Raw genomic sequence first — 6,234 nt, 5'->3', positions numbered from 1 at the left:
CACACAGCAAAGTCAAAAGCCTCATAAACTGATGAGGTCTTACACAATGAAGCAGCCATGGAAATGCAGGCCTGGTGCTGATACTATTTTATGGTCTTCCATAAGCAACCCAGGTTGGTGCTGGGAAGAGCTTTAACCACAAAATTAGAGAGTCCAGGGTGGAATTTCCAGTGACCTTAAGCTCTACCAGTTGTTATTCATGAATTCCTTTGGAAGGAGTAAATGCAAAGCACTTTATTTAAGGAAGACTTTTTACTGAAGTTACCAGGTTGAAAAAATCTGACCTGTGAATCCAGTGCAGTTCATTGACTGTAGTCATTGGTATAAGGAATTAGCTGTAGTACTGGACCCCCTTATGTGCCTTCTACTTATTGACTTTCAGATCACGTATAGTGCATACAATGTTTGTCACAGCAAATACCTGAGGAGAGGAGGTATCAGTTTCACTGAATTTCTTTTAGTATCAGGAAAGTCTGGTTTATGTTCAGTCCCAACAAGGGCACAAAGCCAACTTTCTCTTAGATCGTCAGTCTAGCCCAGGTGGTCATGAGCATTTCAAGCCAATGAGCACCAAATCTCACACAGAAGGAACAAAATGAGTATGCTATATTTCTATAAATATTTTATATGTGGTGAATACATGGTAATTTAACAGTGAATATACTAAACTTCTGAGTTTTTTTTTTTTTTTTTTTTTTTTTTTTTTTTTTTTAAGAGCAATAGTGGTAAGTGAAAACAATGTATTAAATAAGGGAAGGAGACGAATTTTTCTCTAATTTTTGCACTTTGGCTTGAATTCTCAGAAAGGACTTTTATGGAAATTTGTTGCAAAAATAAAAGGCAAAGTAGTAGAACAAAGAGTTAAAAACAAGTCTACAAATGAGTGCTTTTCTATTTCCATTTAATAATATTTGGTTCTAGCAACATAAGAACTGACAGGTTTCACTTTTGTCAAAACAGTAAACATTTCATAAAAAGGTTAATACACTGCAAATCACATTGAGATCAGCATAAATATAGTTAGCAACATAAACTGACTTAGCATTGTAAAATGTTGAATTAATTTAATAACTGCCTGTAGCAATACGTAGTACTGTATCCTTATGTCAAATTTCAGAATGTATTTACAGAAGAAATAGTTCTAATGGTTCTAATTTATTCTGCATATGCTATTCATTAAAGTGAAATAGTATTAAGTACTTTTAAATCTCAGCATCAATTAGTTTTTGTTTTTTTTTTCTGCTTGGATTTATATTGCACTGAATTATTTAGGGAGAGGGTGAAAATGGTTACAGAATTTCCTGAGTAATGGTCTTGTTTTGGAAATGAATCCTAAATATTAGAATACTTGTCTCTTTGATTATGTTATTGTGCAAAAACCAAAAGCATTCACATGCACACAGAGACACGGTGAAGTGCAGTGATGGACATGGTACCAAGAAACTGGTTTGCTGCAGTGAGGGGCTGGAGCACTGTCACTTCTCTCCTCTTCTAAGTCTTCAGTCTCTCTGGTTTATCAGCATTAAGCAAAACTGAGGTCTCTCAGTCACTAACAACAGCAGATTTGTACATGTCTCAGCAAAAGAAAAATCTGATGTATTTTTAGACAAATGCTGACCTTAATAGGGAGATAGAAAAATACATATATAATACTCTGCCTGCTTAAAATGAAAACCATTAGAAAGGGCTAGTGTAGAAACTAAGAGTGAAACTGTTACTGAATGTTGTAAGAGTAAATGAGAGTCCTGAGGACTCCTTTTGATGAATGTATGTCTAAATTCCCTGGCTTTTTGGCAAGATATGAGGTATCAATCTTCCTTTTCTTGTTGCTGAGGTGTTGGGCGTGCTTTGAGAGAAGACAGGAGACTCATTGGGATGGAATTCGAGAGGGGAAGAAAGATGCTGAGATCAGGGTCTGGCACCCACAGGGCTCTGTGCTGTGATGGAGGGTGGCATGCCAAGCTACATAACCCAGCACTTGCCAGTGATGAAGCTGCTGCTTCGTCATCTGAGCCTGGGGGCCTTGTGCTGGCAGTACTGAAGAAAAAAATTTAAAGACAGAAAAATAAAAATGCAACCACTCTCTCTGGCTTGCAAGTTACATATTAAATTATGATGGAAAAAACTTCAGGCTATCAGAAGAAAAGACAACCTTTTCTCTCCCCATTCATATCTACGTATTTATCATTGATCTTTAATGAGATATATTCAATATAAATATCACGTAGAATCGTAGAATTATAGAATCACACGGCACTTGCAGGGCAAGCAGGTGATCAGGCCTAGTCAGCATGGGTTTATGAAAGGCAGGTCCTGCTTGATGAACTTGATCTCCTTCTATGACAAAGTGACGCGCTGGGTGGATGAGGGAAAGGCTGTGGATGTGGTCTACCTTGACTTCAGCAAGGCTTTTGACACCATTTCCTACAGCATTCTCCTCAAGAAACTGGCTGCTCTTGGCTTGGACTGGTGTACGCTTTGTTGGGTTAGAAACTGGCTGGGTAGCTGCGCCCGAAGAGTCATGAATGGAGTTAAAGTCTAGTGGAGTCCCCCAGGGCTTAGTGCTGGGGCCAGTTCTCTTTAATATCTTGAAACCATATCCATGAAACTTTACCATCCATCACTGAGATGGAAGTAAGAACAAGAGCAAGATGCTATCAGAAGCTGGTAGGTAGCAAGCCATCAGGTTATGTATTATAAAATTCATTGGGAGCATAATTTTGCCAACTAGTGAAACAACTAACACTCATTAAGAAAGAGCTGGCTAACTATATGAGGCATTGTTTATTATTATTATTAAGATAATAAAAATTGATCTAAAACTAAACAAAAATAAAAACAAGAATAGCTTTTTTTTTTTTTTTTTTCTTAGCACAATTTTTGTAATTGGAATGCATTAAACTAACAGATAAATTTATTTGTAGGGAAAACTGTGTTGAACATTTCCATTGCAACTGCAGGCATACAGAATATTTCCCCTGAATACAGCAAAAGATCAATATTGCTTAGTTTTTGGAGAAGATATTAGGACAAATGAAAGTAATTTACAAAAGGACACCTCTCCTTAATCTCTTTAAAATTCAAGGGAAAGTTCATCAGCACTGAAAAGCAGAGAAGCTAAAATGAACACATGATGCCTTATAAAGAAATTTAGATACATTACACAAGAAACTAGAATTTACTGCTGTAAACGAGCTGTCGCTGATCTTGATGGCTTTGCATACAAGGAATTAGAGTATCTGCAGTCCCCCTTTCATCCCACACATTCTATCCATGATTGGTGTACTTTTTGCAGCATGGTACCTCTGGTAAGCACAATCTAGAGATACTCCACGTACTGGCTGAGAAAGTTTGTATTAGGGTAATATGACAATTATCCGGTTGGTAATTAAGCCAATTTCCAAGCCTTGTTCTGCATTTCTTTGATGGATCTCCTCTCTCCAGAGAAACTCAGAAGCAGAAGATAACCTGTCCTCTCTTAGAGCTGGGAGCTATTTGCTCTGAGAGGTCAAGGTCACTGACAAGGGTGAACAGAGGGCAAGACCTGCCCTGGACATGGTCTTCCAACATTGCAGCTTGGTCTTTCCATTGCTCTATGGGTTTTTAGGAAGACTTGGCAATTTTGATGGCCTACCTTGAAGAAAATCATAGAATCATTAGGGTTGGAAAAGACCACCAAGATCATCTGGTCCAACCATCACCCTACAAACAATGTCACCCACTAAACCATGTCCCTAAGCACCACATCCAACCTTTCCTTGGACACCCCCAGGGACAGTGACTCCACCACCTCCCTGGGCAACCCGTTCCAATGCTTGACTGCTCTTTCTGAGAAGAAATGTCTCCTTGTTTCCAACCTGAACCTCCCCTGCACAACTTGAGGCCATTCTCTCTAGTCCTATCACTAGTTACCCGTGAGAAGAGGCTGACGCCCAGCTCCCCACACCTTCCTTTCAGGTAGTTGCAGAGAGCAATAAGGTCTCCCCTGAGACTCTTCCCCAGACTAAACAACCCCAGTTCCCTCAGCCTCTCCTCACAGGACTTGTGCTCCAGGCCCTTCACCAGCTTCGTAGCCCTTCTCTGGACACACTCCAGGGCCTCGATGTCCTTCTTGTAGTGAGGGGCCCAAACTGAACACAGTACTCGAAGTGCGGCCTCACCAGAGCAGAATACAGGGGGAGGATCACCTCCCTGGTCGGGAGGCTAAGAATTCCGAGGATAAGTGGTCTAAAGCCTGAAATGTGTTGTTGAAAATGATGTCTTTCAGCATTGATTGAAATCTTTGTTGCTGTGTGCATATCAAAGTCACTGCTCATCCCACCTCAGGCCATTCAATTTACTGGACCCTGTCTCAACTCCATTTCTAGAAAAGCCTCATAGAACAATCTCACAAGCTTCCTACCCCATGGAAAATCAGCCCCTTGGCTCATAGGTTACATATCAGTGTCTCATATCCTCACCAGAGGCTGCCCACATGCTTACTCCAAGCCTGTTTCCTAGGAGGTCCTCATTTCTAAAACAATTGTAATTCATCTCTGAATCTCAGTCGCAGTAGCTTGCCCTTCCTCAGCTCCTCTTTGACTGCAATGCATCTTCTGCAGGGCAATATGAGCAGATTTTCCTCTAGTGGTGGATCATTTGTCACCTAACTGGTTGTGGTCACGAGTCTTTTCCCACAGTTACTGTCCCTGTGACTGCTACTCCACCAAAAAATGTTATTTCCCGAGGGTTGAGGGGCATATTCGTTAAAACAGAGACACTTCTTTTCTTTCACGTGTCCCTTTCCTGGGACATATGTTCTGGACACCAAGAAATCCTTTGCTTTTTCTTTGAGAGCACCTTCCCTTTTAGAGAGAGGAAAATTGATGCTACAGAGAAGAAAACGCCTACTGTACACAAATTGGAAAATCACCCTGGCTTAAGATTTTGCTAAGAAACCAGCAAGTTTATGTATCTGATGTAAGCTAAATGGCTGCAGAGCCCTACCCATGCTTTTGAGCCAGCACAGTGCTTAAAGGGAGACACCTAGGAGGGGTACACAGCTGAAGAGAGTGATCCTGGAGTCCTTGTCACACACAAAGTTGCCTTAACTATAAGTACTAGTAAGAAACTCTCCTCTACTGCTGTAGCACCCACTACCACTGCAATGAAATCTTGCTTTCATCAGACATTTTCTTCCCCACTTTCTACATTTCACAGATTTCATATATGCTTGGGTAACTTCTTTTACACAAAAATTCAATTGATACACTTGAAGCACTCCTCAACACTGTTTTAAATGAAGGCTGTGGAGCATCTCAAAAGAGCTCTGTAGTATTTACTGGATATATCGGGATTTTTATGCATATCACTTATTATTAAAAGTTGGTGAAAACCAAACCCAGCAATGCTATATCATATGCATTATAACATATAAGAAAAATTGGCACAGGTATTACCATATTGCCATTAACAATGGGTCTAGAAAGTAACTTTTTGTTTTAAATTCATGATAAATGTTGGAATAAACACTTGCTTTTCCCCTATTGAACAGGTTCCCCTATCATTTGAAATTTGTTATATGCTGGAGAGTTAAATAAAATAGAATTTCTGTAATTTCACCACCAGTCCTGTTTGAAACCATGAAGTTTTGCAGACTTGATGGTTCAGTGGTGAGCACACTTATTGTATGCTGGGGAAAGGGCAGGAAATGAAACAAGATTAGGCTGTAAGCGCAGATGAATGGCTCCTGTGGTCCTGCCGCTCAGCAGATCCACTTAGGCTGTTTAAATTTCAAGATAAGGGGAAATTGTTTGAAAGAATTTCTGGGATGCGAGCAGCACAAGAGGTGAATTATTTTGCACCTTTGAAAGACGTGACCTTGAGGGCAGCGTTTGGTGCCACTGGAAGAGAGAGCGTGCTTGTTCCCAGCAGCCGCGGTGGAATCCGTCCCTCACCGCCTGCCTAACGCACCCCGTCCCTCCCCAAAGTTTGTCCAGAAGACGTGCTCAGGCATCAAACCGAAACGCAAGCACTCGGCTTAATCTCGAGGATTAAACAACGTCCTTGCCACGGGAACGCTACCCAGTTTTTAAAAGAAGTTTATTTTAAAGATAAATCCCAAGAGCTACCAGCTCCACCACCGAGGCTGGGCTCAGCCCGGCAGGGTCCCTCCGCACGGCAAATGGCGGCCCCGCCAGGCGCCGCGGGGGCTGCGGGGGCGGCCGGGACGGGCCGGGGCGGGGCGGCGAGGCG

This window comes from Aythya fuligula, chromosome 3, assembly GCF_009819795.1.
Source record: "Aythya fuligula isolate bAytFul2 chromosome 3, bAytFul2.pri, whole genome shotgun sequence".
NCBI classification, from domain to species: domain Eukaryota; kingdom Metazoa; phylum Chordata; class Aves; order Anseriformes; family Anatidae; genus Aythya; species Aythya fuligula.
The sequence above is the reverse complement of the archived record's forward strand: the minus strand, read 5'-3'. Positions refer to the sequence as shown.